Here is a 22,675-nt window from a genome sequence, read left to right on the forward strand (position 1 = left end):
AAACCTTGATGACTCTGTTGGGAAAGGAACGTAGGAGGCAGGCCTTTTATTTCATGCACCCCATTTAGCTGGCAGGGATTAGAAGCCAGTTTTCACTAACCATCTGTGCCAGGGAAACCCTGGCGGTAAGAGTCAGTGGAAACTGCTAAATTCTCCACTCTCCATGGGAGAGGACTCCCATGGCAAGGGGATCATTGTTTTTTGTATTTTCAAAAAGAAAATCCAGCTGCAAGATTTTCTTTTTGAAAATGCACAAGAAAACAGTTAGTTTGGTGCATGGCTCTGTCTTCTTGCTAGAGCGAAGCACCAAACTTGAAAAAATATTGACAGGAATTGCCGTGCTCGTGGTTCCTGCCAAGGCTGTAAGAAATGACCACCTGGTTGATGGTCATTTCTCAATTTGAGGGGCAGCACTTCCATCAGGATGATGGAATAATTTACTCTGTTTCCTTGATGGAGAAACTGGATGTCTGACAACATCAAAATCAGGCCCTTAATTGTGCTATGATTTTCACTAGAACATCCTCTTTCAGCAGTGGAACCGTATGTCTCATAGATAGTTGGTGAATTACATTTTCTAACAAACATGTGAGAGAGTATTTAATTGAGTATGGGAGAAAATGTAAAAATACTTTTAAAGTACAAGTTCGAAACAAACACTGAGGGCATTGCATGATGTGGGGGAGTGATATTTACCATTTTAACTCCAGTCCAACAAACGTTCGGAAAGCGCATAAATTGGTAAAAGGGGATGCAAATTTGCTTTTTTTAAAACTCTAAAGCCTAAATATTGAGGAAAGTGCAAACTTCGGTGATGAAAGGTTTAATATTCTACCATAAGCACAAAAAACGTTGGGTAAAGTGTATAAATCAGGAGGTGGGGGTGGCAAGTACGCCACTGTGACTCCAGTCCACTAAACTGTGAGTAAAGTGCATAATGTGCATAATTTAAATGGATTGGACTCACTACTATAAAGCAAACAGAGCAAACATTGGCTGGAGTCTATAAATGAGGGGCAAATATACTATTATAACTTGAAACCCCCATGTGTAAGGCAAAAGTGCATTATTTATAGGAGCGAGATTTAGTATTCTAACTCCAGCACAAAAAATACTGGAAAGCATGCATAAATGGGTGGTTGGGGCAAATATGCAATTCTAACTCCAAACCTCACAACACTGAATGGTGATTCAGCAATCCAAAATTTTGTGTACTGTACCGATGACATTGGAATTATCCTGGACCAAGGAGAAACAGCGGCCCTCATCCAACTTGACCTTTCTGCAGCCTTTGACACTGTCTCCCATAACACCCTCCTCTGAAGGCTCCATGAGATTGGCATACAAGGATCCACTCTCAAATGGATCTGTTCCTTAATCACGGAAAGAACCCAAAGAGTCAGGCTGCCACCTTTCACATCAGAGACCAAGTAACTAATATGCGGAGTCCCACAGGGATTGCCCAACAGTCCCACCCTTTTCAACATATACATGACACTGCTCACCAACATCATCCAATCACAAGACATTACTGTCATCTCCTATGGCTATGACACCCAACTCATTCTCTCCAAAATAACTACAGCCAGAACCAGTTTCATAAATTGTGTGACCATGGTAGCAGACTGGATGTGAACCAACTGCCTGCAGCTCTTCTCTTACAAGACATAAGTACCGGTCTTCAGCAAAAAGACCTCCCTGTTGGACTCCATCTGGTGGCTGTCGGAGCTAGTACCAACACCTGTAGCCACAGACCATGTAAGAAATCTAAGGATCATCCTAGGTGACAAACCCAACAAGACGGCTCAATTTAACGCAGTGTGCACCTTCTGCTTCCTCATCTTATGCATATTATTAACAATAATTTTAATTAGAAACAATATGCATGCACTTCTTTAGTACCACATTATTCTTAGCGCTTATTCTGAGCCACATAAGGGTCTTTGGTGGTTGATTAAATGGGATCTTAACTATGTGTGATCCAAAAATAGATGTGAGCGTGTTTTTGGACAATTGGTTGGCACAATGGGATATAATATAAATGCTGGCAGTTCACAGCCTTTGGCATATTGATGTTTTGACATTGGTGATGTTGAAGATTACTACCACGCAATAGAACAAGGCCTGAGCTTCCTGTTGTTTGCATTTGTTTCCCCACAGATATACTCGAATGGAGTGAAGAGCCAATTAAACCTGTGAGTGACGGATTGCCAGGCCGGGCACCGCTGTTCGTTTGCTGAGCCCGACTTCGCGACTCAGCTCTTCTCCTCCAGGCCCCCGGCGGAGTCACAGCCAGCCGGCAACAAAGTAAGTGGGGCGAGCCCCCTCAGCCCGTTAGTTCCTCGTGGTAGGTCCGTGGACCACCCAGGACCAGGTCCGCCCACGCGTCAAGGCCGCAGCGCTGTCTGGCTGCAGAGCAATCCGGTGCTCCGCTGCCCCGTACGGTCCAGGGCCCGGTCTGCGCCTGGGCCGCCCCGACAGGGCTCCGCCCAGAGTCCCACAAAGGCAGGTCGCTGCTCCCAGAAGGGAGCTGGGGAAGCCCTTCAACTCTCCGGTAGCCCTCAGTGCCGGCAGAGCCCCGGGGCTCCAATCACTCCCTGCTGCCAGGCCCTCCTCACCTAGGTGGAGCGCTACTTGTGCAGTGCAGCCCTGTCCCAGTCGGGCCTAGGTCCTTGCTCGGGCCGGCTCCCGGGTGCCTCCAGGCATCTTTCCTCAGCTCATATAAACCTGGTCGGGTGATCTCCGCCGGGTATTCTAGGTCCTCCGCCCCTGGATTGCGATCTTGGCCCCCGGGGGCAGTCAATTACAGCAGGATTAATTAGGGCCCCGACTGAGCTCTTGAATTAAAAGTCTGTCATGTTGGCTCAGCTAGCCACGCCCCCCCCACTTGACTTCTTCTCTTAAACACTGTTTTGGTGGGAAACTAGTGGTGCACTTCCTATGCACATGGATGATGGAAAATTCAGTGATGCCACTTCCTATGCAGATGGACGGTGGGGAAAAATATGGAGAATTGTAAGTTGGCGTACCCTGTCTTGCTGAAACAAATTATTTTAAGACATACTGAAAGGAGAAACGAAGTTGTAGGGTCGGAGGAATCACATTACCGGTCCCATTAGTCTATACTTCATTTTTTGATGATGCAGACATGATTATTGGCTTAATGGAGGAATGGCTGTAGTCAACTATGAATAACTATGAATAAGAAACAATTTGAAGAAAATCTCCCTGAAAAATAATTTGACTAGTGGATGCTACCTATATAAAGACTATCAGTCCTGATGATGACCCATTATCGATTTGTTCTTATATGCTGGGTCGAAACGTCGACATAATCTGATGTGGATTAATGTTGAGACAAATGGTGACTTCTAGACACCTGGATTGAAGGGGTCTTTTTTGAAGATCACTGATCTTTTTAATCACACCTTTGTATATATTGTATATTACACTTTGGCACTTTATATATCACGCTATTCACTTTCACTGCACCGTCACTATAGGAGCACCTAAAACTGTTTTTAATTGGTAATCATGTGAAACTGTTAATTGAATAAAAGATATCAATTACTTAAAAACTTCATTTAGGCACAAGGGTTTTTTTTTATTAATTGAACTGCTGTGGAAGTTGAGGCATGCACTTCCCCCTTGGGGACATTTTTTTCTGCTTTATATTTACTTACCCAGGTCCAGGGCTTACTGGGGTTTGCCTCATTTTGTTTTAATTAATTTATATATTGCCAGAATGTATACTCTGTTGCAACAGTGATGGACTATACATTACACCAAGATAAAGATCCAAGCGGACAATAGATTCAATCACTGTTTAAACTACTTCATCAATGCCATGATTAAACCTTGATGACTCTGTTGGGAAAGGAACGTAGGAGGCAGCCCTTTTATTTCATGCACCCCATTTAGCTGGCAGGGATTAGAAGCCAGTTTTCACTAACCATCTGTGCCAGGGAAACCCTGGCGGTAAGAGTCAGTGGAAACTGCTAAATTCTCCACTCTCCATGGGAGAGGACTCCCATGGCAAGGGGATCATTGTTTTTTGTATTTTCAAAAAGAAAATCCAGCTGCAAGATTTTCTTTTTGAAAATGCACAAGAAAACAGTTAGTTTGGTGCATGGCTCTGTCTTCTTGCTAGAGCGAAGCACCAAACTTGAAAAAATATTGACAGGAATTGCCGTGCTCGTGGTTCCTGCCAAGGCTGTAAGAAATGACCACCTGGTTGGTGGTCATTTCTCAATTTGAGGGGCAGCACTTCCATCAGGATGATGGAATAATTTACTCTGTTTCCTTGATGGAGAAACTGGATGTCTGACAACATCAAAATCAGGCCCTTAATTGTGCTATGATTTTCACTAGAACATCCTCTTTCAGCAGTGGAACCGTATGTCTCATAGATAGTTGGTGAATTACATTTTCTAACAAACATGTGAGAGAGTATTTAATTGAGTATGGGAGAAAATGTAAAAATACTTTTAAAGTACAAGTTTGAAACAAACACTGAGGGCATTGCATGATGTGGGGGAGTGATATTTACCATTTTAACTCCAGTCCAACAAACGTTCGGAAAGCGCATAAATTGGTAAAAGGGGATGCAAATTTGCTTTTTTTTAAACTCTAAAGCCTAAATATTGAGGAAAGTGCAAACTTCGGTGATGAAAGGTTTACTATTCTACCATAAGCACAAAAAACGTTGGGTAAAGTGTATAAATCAGGAGGTGGGGGTGGCAAGTACGCCACTGTGACTCCAGTCCACTAAACTGTGAGTAAAGTGCATAATGTGCATAATTTAAATGGATTGGACTCACTACTATAAAGCAAACAGAGCAAACATTGGCTGGAGTCTATAAATGAGGGGCAAATATACTATTATAACTTGAAACCCCCATGTGTAAGGCAAAAGTGCATTATTTATAGGAGCGAGATTTAGTATTCTAACTCCAGCACAAAAAATACTGGAAAGCATGCATAAATGGGTGGTTGGGGCAAATATGCAATTCTAACTCCAAACCTCACAACACTGAATGGTGATTCAGCAATCCAAAATTTTGTGTACTGTACCGATGACATTGGAATTATCCTGGACCAAGGAGAAACAGCGGCCCTCATCCAACTTGACCTTTCTGCAGCCTTTGACACTGTCTCCCATAACACCCTCCTCTGAAGGCTCCATGAGATTGGCATACAAGGATCCACTCTCAAATGGATCTGTTCCTTAATCACGGAAAGAACCCAAAGAGTCAGGCTGCCACCTTTCACATCAGAGACCAAGTAACTAATATGCGGAGTCCCACAGGGATTGCCCAACAGTCCCACCCTTTTCAACATATACATGACACTGCTCACCAACATCATCCAATCACAAGACATTACTGTCATCTCCTATGGCTATGACACCCAACTCATTCTCTCCAAAATAACTACAGCCAGAACCAGTTTCATAAATTGTGTGACCATGGTAGCAGACTGGATGTGAACCAACTGCCTGCAGCTCTTCTCTTACAAGACATAAGTACCGGTCTTCAGCAAAAAGACCTCCCTGTTGGACTCCATCTGGTGGCTGTCGGAGCTAGTACCAACACCTGTAGCCACAGACCATGTAAGAAATCTAAGGATCATCCTAGGTGACAAACCCAACAAGACGGCTCAATTTAACGCAGTGTGCACCTTCTGCTTCCTCATCTTATGCATATTATTAACAATAATTTTAATTAGAAACAATATGCATGCACTTCTTTAGTACCACATTATTCTTAGCGCTTATTCTGAGCCACATAAGGGTCTTTGGTGGTTGATTAAATGGGATCTTAACTATGTGTGATCCAAAAATAGATGTGAGCGTGTTTTTGGACAATTGGTTGGCACAATGGGATATAATATAAATGCTGGCAGTTCACAGCCTTTGGCATATTGATGTTTTGACATTGGTGATGTTGAAGATTACTACCACGCAATAGAACAAGGCCTGAGCTTCCTGTTGTTTGCATTTGTTTCCCCACAGATATACTCGAATGGAGTGAAGAGCCAATTAAACCTGTGAGTGACGGATTGCAAATTTATTTTTGTGTCTTATGGTGCATGCGACCCAGATCCTGAAGAAAGCCAAACTGACCCTTATGGGCAGCAAAGAGGATTTGGCTGAAACATGTAAACAATAAAGATTTATGATGAATTAGGACATTGATCCTAAGAGTACATCCATTATTGTTTTTCATCTTATCAAAAGAGTGGCAATATCAAAACACACCATAATGATGGGCACCCTTTAGGCAATTTTTATTCACTCTTTTCTTCGGTGTTGATCCCTCATAATATTAATACCTGCTCCACTGTAATCAGGCACTGAAGTACACCCCTGAGGCGCTAGGCGTGAGGGGTGGAATCACCATGATGAAGCATACCACCAACTAGGTTGGTGGGTGAGGGGTCTTTTACTAAGTAGAAGGTACTTTCAGTACTGGGACAGAATTGAAGGGTAACTTAGTTACTGGTGTTTTGTGACAGAGTACTCACTCTTGTTTGTCTGTTGTTATACTCAGGTCATGACAACACCCCCGTGCATAGTTAAGACAATGCCAAGGGAATAATCACTCCTCACCTCTGCTATCTCCCACCCCATGCCCTGCTCACCAAGGGTAGGGAGTTAATGGGGGTGATCCCTAAGTGAACTGTGTACAACTGTGTACACCAGTATCCCATGGAAGTATGTTGTATACCCTTACTATGACTCAAGGCAAATCCTTGATGTGTCTAACTGAACAGCATTAGTAGGTAGCTGCAGTACCACCATACAAAAGCAAGTGGGTAGCAGCAATGTTGCTCCTCCTTAATCAATAAACATTACAAGCTCTAAAGAGAGAACCACAAAACACCATTGCTTATGGACCCAAGAAAGGTACGCTCTCACCCTTCAACATTTAATAAGCTTGATTGCCCAATGCTCTGATCTCACAGCCAACCAACAGCGAGGGGGCCACTCGAGGTGAGGGATAAAAGGCCACGGAACTAAAATCCCAACTGCAATGACACAAAATTCAGATGCGAACAATGCCAGCAATCACAGTTAGCATAACAGCTAGTCAATAATCATCCACCTCTGGGGAGTCCTGGAATGGGAACATTTGTGCAGTGGCTTCTTGGACCATTACTCAGAAACCGAAGAAAACAAGAAAAAGTCATATCTTTGAAGGCCAAGTCTTTCCTGTCTGTCTCTAGGCATAGAAACACATTATGATCTGATAGTTTAGCAGGCTTACCAAAATGGATCCCATGGGACATCAGGGTTCAGCAACTGATGCCAGTCACACAGCTCCACCACCAGTTTCTCAACAAATGTCAACAAAGTCCCCATTTCGCCAGTATTTGTCAGACTAGAATCCTAAGAATAGTTATGTTCCATTTGGACCAGGCCTTCAAATCCTCATTTTTTGGCCATGATCATTTGAAAGACCATCATTTAAAGGACCATTCCTATTTTTAATTTCTCACTGAGAGCCTTGATATCATTTTCAACATCTGAAATGCATCCCTTCCACATGTCAAGTTGCTCACTTGCTTGTTCAACTTTTCCTTGTTGTTGAGCCAAATAGTAGGGGTGTCAGTCTTTCCACCTATTGAGTGTAGTGTTTTCTGCATATCCAATAGCAATTCCTTTATATCAGTGTCCCTATATTTCTGCAGTGAGCTCTTGCACAGAGTGTCAGGATAGCAAGCTCGCTATATATTGGCCAACTTTATTTCCTAACTTCAGAAGAGATTTTTGCTTGCTTTCTGTCAACTTTTTCTGTGGTGACACCTGAATCCAAAAGTTCAAGCGTCATCGGTGCTAGCCAGGTACCCAGGACAAATGTCAATAAAGGTTTTGATTTTGCCACTGTTTGAAATTCTGGGACTCCGAGAATACTTATTTTTTCTCTGGATGTGGCCTTTGAATCCTCATTTTTGGGTACTGATCACTTCAAATACCATTTCTATGTTCAGTTTTTCGCTGCATGCATCATTTTTAATATCTAAAATGCATCCCTGCACCATGTCAGTGTGGGTCACTTGCTTGTCCAACTTACCTTCATGTGGTTGGTCATGATAGCCATGGAGTCAGTCTCACCATTTATTGTGTGTGAAGTTGTTTGCTTATCTAGTAGCAATTCCTTTATGTCATTGTCTTACATATCTGCAGTGGGCTCTTGAGGTAGAGTGTCAGGATTATCAACTCTCTGTCCTTTGCCCAACTGGATTTCTTAACTTTTATTTGCTTTGTGTTATCTTTTTCCATGGCATTAACTTAGTCCAAGAGATCCAGGGTCCGCAGCACTGCCCAAGTAAGAATGCTGTCAGTCAAGAGAGATAGTTTGGAATAGGCACCTGTCAGCAAAGTGCAAATTAAATGGCAGCACCGCTGCATGCCTACCCTGATGTCTCCCAGCAGTTCACTACAGATCATGTATTCTGGTAGTCCCATTAGATATGAGTGCCCCAGCCATTAATGAAGAGTGAACACCACCACAGAAGAATTTCTTTAAACTTTGAGATGGGCCAGGTATGTGGAGGTAAGTCACCCAGGATGGCCAGAGGCATCAAGGCCAAACATCCACTACATACAGGGAGGGCAGGAAAACATCCATTAAGCTTCATGTCTACTGAGACACCAGCCAAAGTGAAACCAGCAGCTGACAGAATTTAACATTCCACTCTAATCTGAGCCTACCATTTTCAGCATGCTGCGCAGACCTTTGCCCCTCCACACTCTAGTGCGCTCCCTCCCTCAGCTCCACTGCAGACTCCTCACTGAACATCCTCAGGCAGCATCTCCTACCAGCGTGGTTGGCAGACCTGCAAGTAATTCCTCTACCACCTGGCCTCCTCTACAACAGGCTGTCATCATTGGCCCCTCACTCCTTCATCTCCCAGGGGCCTCCACTCATCTGCCAGACAGAGCCCCTAGATTCACAGAAGCTACTACTACACCAGCACTTTAGCCTCATTGTTTGTACTCCATTGTAGCTCCTTGCTTGCTACTACAGAGAATATCAGTGCTTTTTGAGCTACTTTTTCACCCAGGTACCCAGAGCAAGCTGTCTAAGCAGCGAGGCGAGAGGATACCACTCTGCTGTTAACAGCCATTAACTCGGCTCCAGAGTTGCCACAACCAAAGGCTGTAATATGATGGATATTGTCAAACACTGCACTCTCATTTAACTGGAAATTTCAGAGTGTGTGGGAAAGGGATCTTTGGGTTACCTTTAGCGATGAATTTGAGAAGAGATTCGGTTTAAAGATATGAAGGGTACTGTTAGTGTACATGGAATTGGTTTTGAGGCAGCACAATACAATCATCCATCTACAGTTCTTTGACACCAATAGGCCTGACACCTGCTGGAGTGGTTGCAACAAATGTGGAACTTTACACATATTACGTGGGGATGCAGAACATTAAAGACATTTAGGGCTCAGCTGTTACAGGATGTCTTATGGATCACTTGGTTAAGGATATAAGGATACTCCACTGCCATAGCAAAAGCCATTTGGGAAGGATGTTTGAAATCAAACGGAGCAATAGAAGTGACATTTCTAGTGGTCCTAACGGCTAAACAAACAATATTGAGTAAATAGAGAACTACTGCCCCTACATCTTTGTTAGATTTGTACCATAAAGTGAGGCATATCCCTGGCATGGAAGAAAAGATTTCAGGAGATTAGAGACACAAAATGCAGCTTTAAAACAATAAGGGGCAGTTTGGTGAATTTATTTAGAAAGGGGTAGGAGACATGCCCAAGGACTTTAAGAGTGCCGATTCCCTGATAGACCAGGATGGTGCATGAGCATGTTGACTGACTTCTCAGTGTGTGGACACGTGAGCCCAGCTAGGCAGTGTATTTTATTTGATTTTTCATTTGTCTAAGGGGGATTGAGGTGTACTGTTCACTGCACTATAAGAAAACTGTGAATAAAAATAAAAATGTTTTGAATATAAAAGGCTGGCACAGATGGTTTGACTTCTGAAACAAAAAAAACTGATTTCATCCACATGCAGAGCTAATTTCTAGACTTTTATTCCTTTCTCTAAACCTTTCAATTCTTTTCCAAGCTATTGGGCTCTAAATACACTTCCGGTAAACAGTAGAGAGGACATCCCAGTCTTGTTCCTTGATTTTAGTTGAGCAAGACCCAGGCAAGGTTATTCATCTTGATGCATCAATTTCAGTATCAATCACTGGGCTGTTAGCCACAAAGTGACTGAGGTGGCTTGTGAGAGGTGGTATTAGAGAATTTTTTAATATTCTATACCATATTTTAGAAATTCCATCCAGTCCAGAGGCCTTACTCACCAGGAGTTGATTAATTACATTGATTTCCCCCAATAGCGGTGCTTGGAGCAAAGCTTTTTTATCTCATGGTATTTTGAAACTATGTAATTAGTTCAAAGGCATTTGTATTGTTTGCTATGTCATTTGTGGGAAGTGCCCCATTCTTTCTTTTTACTGCATTAATGAAAGATCTTGATTTTCCTTTCTTTACATATTTTAGTGATAATCTATGTATTCTCTAGTAATTTGATCTCCTTTTAAATTTTAAAAAGTCTCTAGCTCCTAATTTTTGTCATAAGATCTTTTTATTAGTAACCTGGCAAGAGTATATAGTACACACAAAAGCATGTCGTGAAATGAAAACCACATCAGAGTCAAAGCCACAATAATCATACAATTCAGTGCCCTAATGGCGCTCTGTTCTCTTCCCCCACCCGATCAGGCTGTGGCGAGTATTCTCTTTGCGTTAGGATCACACCAGCAGATGGGTCCGGGGGGGGGCAGGGCATGGGGCTTTCCCTGTAAACATTCCATTTCCCCCAGATTTTCACCCATTTCTGCAGGCAACCATGACTCTCATGTGTCACCCTCTCCTCCAACATGGACCAGTTTATGTATTTCTTCCAGTCCCTCAGTAGTGGTGCATGGGGCAATATTTCTCTTGTACACCACCATTCCTCGAGTCATTCACAGTATCTCCATTCTTCAGAGATCCGTAGTGTCCCATATGTTCAACAAACACCATTTTATCAAGACTTCCATCTAGCTCCCACATATCTCATTCACACATGCATTTACTGAGAACCAACAACCCCTTATCTCCGGGCAGTCCCATATTATGTGTAGAAAGGACCGCGCCAGTACACACCACCTAAGACAGAGAGTGTCAGGTGATGTGCCCATTTTGACTTTGACCAAGCATGTCAAATAAGATCTATGGAGGATTCTCAAATGCACCAAACAGGACATGGATTAAATCCCCACCTCCCGCAGGGAGGTCAGGGCTTTACACCATTCATCATCATCAAGGCTTTCTACATCCTGTTCCCATTGCGTTTTCAAGGTTTTAACAGGTCGGGAAGTTATTAAACAATTTCTGGTATGTGAGGGAAACAGCTTTCTTAGGTAGATGTTCCAGCAACTTACTCTCTAGGGAGGGAGGATTCCAGTAATTCTATCCGTTTGGGAAGTACAGATTGAAGAGCAAAAGGACTATAGCATCCTCCTGTATTGGTCTGATTTGGCCGAGGACACTGTGTGGTCTGCAGAAGTTCAGCGTATTATTACGGCTTGGCATGAAGCCAGATTGGTCTGGGTTAACCAGAGTATGAATTATCGGGGTAAGTAAGTTAAAAAGAGATGTGGGCTGATAGGAGCTACAATCATCTTTCGGTTTCCCTTTTTTACGCATAACCGCTATGGAGGCCAGGTTTTAGTTAATAGGGAGCAGTCCTCATTTCAGGCTTTCCTCATACATTTTTTTAAAGTGAGAGGTAAGCTCAGTGCCTGTTAGTTTGTAGAATTCTATTGGTACCCCACTGGGGCCTGTGGCTTTGCAGGATTTTACGTCCCCTATTGCTGCTTACCAGGATCTCTCTGTCCTCTGTAGGTAAGATCGGGAGGTGGATGTCTGCCAGAAGGTCACGGCAACCCTCTTTTGTGGCAGCAACCCCGGGGAGTATAGCCTGGCATAATACATTATGAAAACCTCCGCTATTCCCTCCCTGTCACCGACTAATTCTCCAGATGCTGTTTGGACCCCCATGCATCTATTCGGTGTATCCCTCCTATCTAGCCAGGCCAAGAGTTTCCTAGCTTTGTCATCGGCTTCATAGAGCTGATGTTGTACTGGCCTGTGTTGGATCCTAGTGGCCTCCTGTGCCACATCATGATATTCTCATTGTTTAAGAGACAAAGGGGGTCATTCTGACCCCCGCGGGCGGCGGTCGCCGCCCGCCTGGAGGGAGCCGCCAAATGGAGGCCATTCTGGCTTTCCCGCTGGGCTGGCGGGCGACCGCCAGAAGGCCGCCTGCCAGCCCAGCGGGAAACCCCTCCCCACGAGGAAGCCGGCTCCGAATGGAGCCGGCGGAGTGGGTATGTGCGACGGGTGCAGTTGCACCCGTCGCGTATTTCAGTGTCTGCAAAGCAGACACTGAAATACAAAGTGGGGCCCTCTTACGGGGGCCCCTGCAGTGCCCATGCCATTGGCATGGGCACTGCAGGGGCCCCCAGGGGCCCCACGACACCCCTCACCGCCATCCTGTTCCTGGCGGTCGGAGCCGCCAGGAACAGGATGGCGGTGAGGGGGTCGGAATCCCCCATGGCGGCGCAGCAAGCTGCGCCGCCATGGGGGATTCCCAGGGCAGCGGAAAACCGTAGGGAGACCGCAGTTTTTCCTTGTCTGACCGCGGCCAAACCACCGCGGTCAGAATGCCCTGTGGGGCACCGCCAGCCTGTTGGCGGTGCTCCCGCATCCCATCGGAATGACCCCCAAAATGTGGTGGCATCATACGCTTCTCGCTACGGCCGGCCGGGCTCAAGAGCCAGTGTCTCCCATTCAAGATACTCCAATTTGGCCCTCTTTTCTTTCTTTTGGACCACTATCAAGGAGAGACCTACACCCTTAATTACCTCCTTGTAGGTCTCCCACAGTGTTTGTGGGGAGTCCACAGAGGAATATTTTCCTCAAAGTAGTACTCCGTAGCTTTCACCAGTGCTGCCCTAACGTTCGGTACCTTGAGGCACTAGGGGTTCAGAATAATATGCCAGTGGTTTTGCCTCTCACCAGAACCATAGACCATCCATATTGGGGAATTATCTGAAATGCCCCTGGCCAGGTGGAGACCTCTCGTATCCGTATGAGTTGAGGAGCCAATGCGATGATGTAGTCAATGCGGGAGAGACTGTTGTGTGCCCCAGAATGAAATGTAAAGTGCTGTGTAGTGGGACTGAGGGTGGGCCACATGTCTATAAGCCCCTGGGCTCCAAGGAAGTCGGCAAGCGGACATTGAACTGAACTTGTTTGTCTGGGGGTTGGCGGTCAATATTGTTGCATAGTGCCTCATTAAAGTCCCCCCTATTATTAGTTTCCCTTCTGGGAGATTTAGCAATAGTGTGATCATTAAAGGGAGTGTGGTGTAATGAAGTCCTGGGGGGATGTACATTGAAAGTATGTTAATGGGATCCCCTTCCCAGAGCCCCATGAGAGCCATGTATAGCCCTTATTAATTGGCCCAAATATGTTGGATAGAGAGGAGAAGTTATTTTTTCATTAGGATGCCCACTTCCCTGAAAGTGGTAGTATATCCGGCATGTGCAACCATTCTGTGCCCCACCTGTCGAGTGTGCAACATGTGTTACCCAGAAGCTGGGTCTCTTGAAGGAGAATCTGTCTAGGGGAAGTCTTTTGAATATACTGCAGGACCACTCCCCCCTTGACCCTGTCCCAAGATAATTAACATTCCAGGATAGAAAGTTTAGGGCCTGATTCTTACCTTGGCGGGCGGCGGAGGCTGCCCGCCAAAGTACCCCCGCCAGAACACCGCACCGCGGTCGTCAGACCGCTGCAGTGATTCTGGGATTTCCACTGGGCTGGCGGGCGACCGCCAAAAGGCCGCCCGCCAGCCCAGTGGAAATCAACCTTCCCACGAGGACGCCGGCTCTGAATGGAGCCGGCGGAGTGGGAAGGTGCGACGGGTGCTGTTGCACCCGTCGCGTATTTCAGTGTCTGCAAAGCAGACACTGAAATACAAAGTGGGGCCCTCTTACGGGGGCCCCTGCAGTGCCCATGCCATTGGCATGAGCACTGCAGGGCCCCCAGGGGCCCCACGACACCCCATACCGCCATCCTGTTCCTGGCGGCAGAGCCGCCAGGAACAGGATGGCGGTATGGGGTGTCAGAATCCCCATGGCGGCACAGCGAGCTGCGCCGCCATGAAGGATTCTTATGGGCAGCGGAAAACCGGCGGGAGACCGCCGGTTTTCCTCTTCTGACCGCGGCCAAAGCGCCGCGGTCAGAATGCTCTGCGGGCACCGCCAGCCTGTTGGCGGTGCTCCCGCCAACCCTGGCCCCGGCGGTCCATGACCGCCGGGGTCAGAATGACCCCCTTAGTGTCACTGTGTTTATTCGGGTGGGCATTTTGTAGAATATGCAGCCTGCTTTCAGTGGATATGGATGTCCATTGGGTCACAGACAGGGGGTGCTTGCATGTCAGAAGTGGAGGAACAGTATACCTCTGTGGTAGCTGATTTAAAATAGTACCTTTCCTTAACATAAAGAATAATAGGAAACAAACAACATCTCATATGAAACAAACCCCCCACCCAGCCTCCCTGCAATGCAGACTTAGAACTATCAGCCACCCAAATGGTGCAGAGTGTCTGTCGCCTCACCAAAACATATAACTAATAGTGTTTTATGGCAAGCTCCCATTAGCCTCCACCCAATCCCCGAAAGAGGTCTGTCTTTACTGAGTGAGCAGCCAGTGCCCAGCAACCCCACCGGCTCATCAAAGCCCAGGTCCAGGCAAGCTAAAAGTCAAACCAGAACTCCAAGTTGACGTACTAAGAACATTTCCTGCACCAACAGTCTCAATATGTAGGTTCAAACTAGTCTCTTTGTGAATTCATGGGTCCACTCCTGCAGGGAAGGGCAACGGTCCGGGTCTGGCAGAGTGGGGCTTCTCTGTCGACATTCATCTGGAATCTGAGAAGATGCCATCCCCACGATGTTTCCTGGGTGGGTCCCGACATCTTATCTCTCCAGCCCTCTGCCAGCCATCTAGCCAGTCCCAGGCTGCCTCTGGAGAAGAGAATGGGTGAGTTTTGCTGTTGGCTACCTCTCAGAGCTGCGGAGGGAATAACATTGAATATCTGAGATCTGGATCTCAGAGGGCTTCAGAATGCTGCGGCATAGTTTCTGTATGCGAAGTGTGAAGTCAGGGGAAAAGGTCATTTTGGCATTGAAAATCTGGATGGGTGGAGTGCTGCATGCGGTCTGAAGAATCACATTCTTGTTGTTAAATATTCAAGCTACAATGTAACGGTTTGGCATGCCGAGCTTAGGTGGGGTATCTGGAACCCGATGAGCCCTTTTCACTGAAAAATATTTAGAGAGGCCACGTAGTTGCAACTCTTTGGATGAGGTCCTCAATGAAGAGGTCAACAGTTGGGCCTTCTGATTTTTCGGGCACGCCAAGAGTGCGTAAATTATTTCTGTGGGATCGCCCCTCGAAGTCTTCGAGTTTTTGCTCCAAGCATGCCGTTGGTAGCTTTGAGTGTTCTGACTTGTTCGTTGAGGGTTGCAGAGTCATCCTTAAGGGCCAATAAGGAGCACTCAACCTCTTTCACTCTTTCTCCCAGATTGTGGATATCTGCCCTCATGAGTTTAACCTCTGTCAAGGCTATATCAATTCTGGTTTCAAGAGAACCACAGACACTCTGCATGACTGGCATTATGTCTTTCAGGGTAAGATTGTCCCACTCTTAGTGTGTCGGATCTGTCATAGGGCACACTTCATCCAGCACGGTGGTCCCGATAGAGTCCTTAGGCTGAGTGAATCTGTCCAGTTTTGTTTGGTGCCCTCCTCTAGTACTCTTGGCTCCTGTCATAATTGCAGTGGGCACAGGGTGTAGTCAAAAGGGGAGAGAGATGGAGGGTAGAGAGGGCTGGTGATGCGGGTTGCCACTGCCTGTCAGGGAAGAAATAAGGAGAGAGGTTGGACCAGCCCCTGTCCCAAAAGCCCAGACCTACCACTCCAGAGGCACTTACATGTAGAGGGTCTCATGGACAGTCACAAAGGACAGCAACATCTTTCAATCCCAGTGGTCTCAGAGGAGGAGAGAAGATTAAAGCAATGGTCCAGTAGGTAGAGACACCCCATTTGTGATCCAGATGATAGTTCAGGGGCTGGTAAGCACCACAATGCCCCCCCCTTTGCGGACTCAGCAGCTGACATCTTCAACTCAGGATGAGAGGGGGGATTTAAGCCCATCTGCACCTCTCCTATAGTGCATGCTCCAGAGGACCAACAGTCTCAGTTGTGCTGGTGTAGATGTTCTTGGCCCCATCAACACTGTGGCGGCAATGGGGCAATGTGGGCCCATTGTCCTTCACCTCCAAATTCCTAGAAGTTCCATTGGGCAGTCCTTGCCTGGCAGTGGGGGCCCGTGGAGTGTACCGCAGCCTCGGATGTGGGGTTGCAGGTGACCGGGGTCTCCACGGTAGCACCTCAGCACCACTCGGCACTCCCATGCTCTCGCACCTACCCCAGGGTCCAGGCGCCTGGCACAGAATGCCACTATAGGCCAGAGCAAATCCTCAGGCCAGCCCTGGTTGGGCTATCAGTTACGAAGGGACCCTGCTCAAGACACAGCCAAGAGACAGTGGAGGCTGCCGCTGGTTCTCACATCAGTGCTGCTGCAGGTCTGGTCACCGCTTCAAGGCCAGGCTCCCCAGTGGCCAATCACTGCTGGTAGTCCATTAGCATTCCCCCTCGGGTGGCGGCAAGAACACTGCGACCACAGGTCAGGCTGTCTGCTGACATTCTGAGTGTTGTGGGCTACTGAATGGGCCAAGCTAGCCAAAGGCGCACTCGCCAGGGCAAATCAAGGCTGCGGCTCCCAGCGTGGTGGTAGGCTTTACAATCTGTCGCTACCCCAGAGACCTGCTAGGGCAGGAAAAACTAATCCTCTGATTTCCTGCTGCAGGCAAATACTGGACCTTATCGTGCCTGCCTGGGTGACAGATAAATGTGGAGGATGACGGGGGATCGGGCCGGTGGACTGCGGGAGCTCAGCTAAGGTGCGGCCATCGCAATTGTTGGTTATTTTATTCTTTTCAGCTGCTAAGCTAATTAGGGAACTTCAATGTTTGCTTTATACTGCTCCCACAATCTTATTTTGACATCAAGGTATGTATTTTCTTGAAGACCCATTGTAGGTCAGCCTTGTTTTTATGTCTGGCGCTAGCCAAGACCTTTTGTTTTTTCCAAAATAATTCTTTAACAAAAATACTTACACAGACTAAAATATATATGGGCTTTCAGCCAACTCTTTTAATCCACTGGTCTGTGGAAGTGCCATTCACAATTTAGTTCCACCCATCACAGCCCAGAGTATGACAGCAATGAGACAGCCCACTTTAGCCACTGTGTTTCTTCGCAGTGAGTGATGGCATTTTGCCTGTGCATTTGTTGATATCCACCCACTAAACAGCGCATTTCCTCTTTATTTCCGTTCTGAATTTCTTTTTCACTTATGCTAGCTGCAGCTGGGGTCAGAAATGTACCCCATCCTCTCATTCATCGCCTGCATTTGGAGGCAGCGCTGTTGAAGCACTGACCTATTGTCAGACATTGCTTTTCCTCTTCTCTGTCTCAGATACATTTTTTCATCTGGCTGCTATTTTGCCAGGACCTGTGTCAAATTTCTCTTGAAGAGGGACCCACAACACATCATCGGAATTATATTTCTTTTTACTTGCTTGTCTTGTTTGTGTTCACTTAGGAGGCATAGCTTTTCTACAGGGTTCATGACTGGGTGCTAGCTTTAAAATGCATTGTTCAGCATTCCATCCATCATCTGTTCTTTTTGCTTTTGTCACCCTAAGTGGGAATGGTATGCCCAGACATGGATCCCTTGCTCACTGCGCCATTGGATTCAAGCTAGCCTGGCTGATGAGGGGTGACACCCCGAAATCGATCCCAGGATGCTTCTCCCCGGTCCAGGGAGGACCTGGCTTGGCAGTTCGGGCTGGACTGTTCCCATGGGGAACAGGGTCAAGGCTGATTTGCATACGGCTGGGTCCAAACTGGGGTTCCGTGGTGGGCTAAAAAGCAATGGATTATAGCCAGATCTTTGTGATGGTGGGTGAATGTTTGCATTGTTCAGCATTAAATCCATCAATATGGACATAATCCTGGAGAAACTAAACACCCTATTTGAGTTTGCAACCTCAACTAAGACCAATACAGACAATTTACAAATTCATATGTGCAGAGTTAGGAAAGAACTTCAGTGCATAACTTTAAGGATTAATGAGGCTGAGAGTAGGATCAGTAAAGTCAAAGATCACTCTAATTCCTTAAACAAAAAAATACATCCCAATGAAAAATGATATCCCCCAGTTCGGTGGGGACATGGAACAACTGAGTCCTGATGGACCGAGCAACATGGCGTCGGCGTAACTGCGAGGCTCACAGCCCCGCCCACCAGGAAACCGATCACTCAGCCGCCGCTGCTGTCTACAGCAGAGCGGGCGGATAAGCGGCCGAACAAAGCGCTGCACACCGCTTAAGGGGGAAACGAGGAGCCCCCCTCCCCCGGGTGCCTACAGCCGGAGAGACGAGACACGAGGCTGCAGCTGCGCTCGGACAAAGTGCACCGAGCACCGCGTGAAGCGCGGAGAGACTGTCTGGGGGTAAACGCGTGAACGCGCTGGACCCCCAGGCGGCACAGGGCTGGAGGTCGTGTCAGGAGGCCTGAAAAGGACGAGGAAGATCTGTTTGGACTGCTACACACCCAGAGGAGAAGAGGGCGTGAGCAGTTTTCAAAACCTGCTGTAACCAGGTGCCGGAAGGAGGGTAGGAGGAGAGCCTACACCTACATCGCAAGTAACCTCTTTTTTCTCATGTAGAAAGGGAAAAAGAAGGTATCAAACGAGCGGGGGATTTGTGTTAAAATCCCCTTTTTTTTCTATTTTTATGTTGACTGCAAGGATATTATGATTGTCAAACCAAACCTCCATTTGGTAGATGGACTATTTAGGTTAAGACTTGGAGAACTCTAAAAATCCGATACAGTCTATATTGTCTAGTACTATTTGGTACTGCCCCCTTTTTTTTTTTTCCTCTTCTCCCGCAACTGGAAAAAAGAGGGGGGGTCACTAAAGGGAGGAAAAAAAAGGGGAGAGGTATAAAAGGAGAACTAAAAGACTTAGGGGCTCTATTGTTGTTGGGGATGCAAGTTAACCCATCTTGGCATCTATATACCCCCTTACGGCCCTGGAAAAGTTTGATAAAACAAGCAATTTCTGATGCGCTAACGGCAACAGCATCAGCCAGAATAATAGGATTCTTGAAGCTGTTATCCCACGTGTTAAAAACAAAGATGCCCCCAAAGCCACTCGGAATCCCGGAGACAAGAGTGATAAGGCTGAAGGATTAAAGGCGACGCGTGTCGGTCGAGATAAAGGAGAGCTAATGGGAGTAAATAAATGCCTGATGTCAGTAGCAGGCAGACCAGCTGGGAAAAATATGCTGAGTTTGAGGAAAGATGCTAAAATGAGCGATAGTACTACTACTCCCCCGCTGGAAATTAAGGTAAAAGGCAAAAGTCAATCCAGTATTACAACTTTTCTTGCAGGTGGGGCGCAAGATAGCCTCTCTGCACATATAACCCCCCCTCTGAAATTAACATGCTAGGGAAAGAACCTACTCTCCCGAGTACCAGCACCAAGAACTTATGTATTGAAAACAATGAGCCCCTTGTTAAACCTATACAAGGTACTGAGGGTGTGTCAGAGATTAAAGACAATAATAGGGAGACCAGAGAGAAGGAGCTTAGCCCTCCCGTTGGGAACAAGCAGTCTCAAGTACAACAATTTGACCAGTTTGAGCAACTGGTGCATCAGAGCGGGGAAGGAGCTGCAAGTATATCAGGACCTGCAACGGAAAGAGAGAACCTATATAAGTCTTCGGAAAGCCCTAAAAGGTGGGGTAAAATAACTGGAAAAGACACCCAAATTGTAGATTGGGGCAAAGATAATAGTGATAAATTTTACTCTCTGACAGAAGAGTCCGATCTCAGTAGCGGCGATCACAGTTTTGGTGGGTCTGATGATAGCGAGACATCTGAGGCTGAAAATAAATCGTCAAGTAATGAACCTACAGTGCGACAGTTGCGCCGACAGCGGAAATCCGTAAAAACACGACCATGCTCTCAGGAGGGTCTTGAGAATTCGACTTCCACGGGTGGTAGGACTCTAAAGTGGGACTATTCTGGTATTGGACTAGCAGACTCTCCCTCTATAAGCAACCAGGGCTCAGCTAATGGTAATAAGGACACAGGGCCCCCCACTTGTAATTCGTCTACGACGGGCACCGAGGCAGGAATGCTGCAGTCAATATATAGTTCAATTAAAGAGCTACAAACAGAGACTAGGATCGAAAGCCGACGTGCAAGGATCGCTAAAAAGAGATTGCAGGGGACGGTCCGCAAGGTTGCAAAATCATGCACGGAAATCGAGACTAAGCTATGTTCAATGGAAGAAAGGATAGTGGCAATCGAGGAGGATGTCGATACTCTTAAAGAGCAGAGTGCTACAAGAGCCGAACAATTGACAGATGTAATATGGAAATTGGAAGATTTTGAGAATAGACAGAGAAGGAATAACTTCGATTTTTGGGCATACCGGAAGGGCTAGAAGGAAGTAATATACGGATGTACATGGTCAACCTCCTGCGCGGGGCCTTCCCGGAACTGGGGAATTGGGACTGGGAGAACGAGCTGTAGCGGGTTCACACGTTGTTCGGTAACCCAGCGCGAGGGAGGCCAACGGGCAGATTCTAAATAGCCCAGAGCTATCCAAGTTTATTTTGGGAATTACTTATTGCGACAGGAGATATCTGATAACGCTTGTCCTAACACCCCACGTACCATGGATGGGGTTACCTTCTTCACTCGCCCTGACTTCTGCCATGCCACTGTCGAGCGGAGATGGCGGCTCCGACAGCTTATTAAACCATTCTCAGATAAAGGCGGGGAGGCGTACTTGTTGGCCCCTGCTCGACTTAAAATAGTAATGAATAGAAAAGTAAAAGTATTCACTTCAGAAATTAAAGCAAAAGAATACTTGAGGGGGGTCAAGTAGCAAAGTGTAGAGATACATAGAAGGCAAAGGTGTTCGGGAGACTGGTCGGTGGGTGGGCCCGGGTGGGTGGGCCCGGGTGGGTGGGCCCGGGTGGGTGGGCCCACACATACACGACGCCAATATTCAGGCCATTGGTGGTCTGATTGCTCAACAGGATGGGGGGCCAGTCCCGGGGAGGGAGGAAGCATGGGAGGGGGATGGCGGTGACTGGTCTGGGGTGGAGGAGGGGGGGAGAGTAAGGGGAGGAAGGAGGAGGAGATGGGTAGGGGAGAAGGGTAGGATTTGGGGGAAAGGGATAGGAAAATGGGGGAATAAAATGGAAAGGAAAGGATCAAGGGAAGCAAGGGAAATGGAAAGAATTGGAAAAGGGGAACAAAGAGAGAAGAGAATTCAAGAGAGTGTGCAGTCGGATAACAGAGAGAGAAAAGAAAGAAAACAGGGGGGGGATAGTAAATGGCTAGACTTCGAATCGCCTCAATTAATATATGCGGACTAAATGACCCTCGTAAAAGAAGAAGAGTGGTTGAAGAATTAAAGATTTTTAAGGCAGATATCTATTGCCTACAGGAGACACATGTGGAATATAAAAATTCTGGAATTCTAGCCTCGCTTGGTATGAAAGTGATCACCCCGTCAGAACAAGAGGTTAGAACTAAAGGGGTGGCAATATTAGATCAGACTAATAAATTAAATTTCACCAGGCAGAAGGCGGACAGGGGTGGGAGATGGGTAATTGTAGAGTGCAGTTATGGCCATATTAGCTTTACATTATGTTCTTTATATGGGGCAGTCACGGACGACCCAGTAGTTTTAGATACTCTCGCTATTGAGCTAACAGGATGGGCCCCTCCCTATATTCTATGTGGTGATTTCAATTTCAATGGCTCTTGGGAGGGACTACAGGATCTACTAGCACCCACGGCTAAGAAATATCAGGGGCGTAAACCTTGGGAATATAAGGCAATGGTCCCCATTCAGAAAGAATTAGGATTAGTGGACGCCTATGTGAAACTATGTAAGCCAGACCCGGGATATACTTACTATTCGGCCCCCCATGTGAAATTAGCACGACTCGATTATTTTTTTATATCTCCTGTACTATTGAAGCAGGGTAGGATGGAGTCATATCCACGGGCTATATCAGATCATAATCCCCTAGTATTCGATCTAGAATTGGATGGGCTTGAACCAAAAGTTAGGAGATGGACATTTGAAAGAGGGCTCCTTAAGGACCCGGAATATTGTGAATATATAAGAAAGTGGATAGTGGAGTTCTTGGGGTTTAATCAGGGATCAGCTCCAGAAGAGATAGTTTGGGATACCTTAAAAGCAGGAATTCGAGGTGAAACTTTGAGTTTCAGTTTTAGAAGGCAGAAAAACTCCCAAGGCAGAATAAAAGACTTCCAAACGAAGCTGAGGGTAGCAGAAAGACAACTGGTCGTTGCTATAGAAACTAGAGCGGGTATAAAGAGGGCTCAGGAGGAAGTC

The sequence above is a fragment of the Pleurodeles waltl genome, chromosome 5 (assembly GCF_031143425.1).
Source record: "Pleurodeles waltl isolate 20211129_DDA chromosome 5, aPleWal1.hap1.20221129, whole genome shotgun sequence".
Classification (NCBI taxonomy): Eukaryota; Metazoa; Chordata; class Amphibia; order Caudata; family Salamandridae; genus Pleurodeles; species Pleurodeles waltl.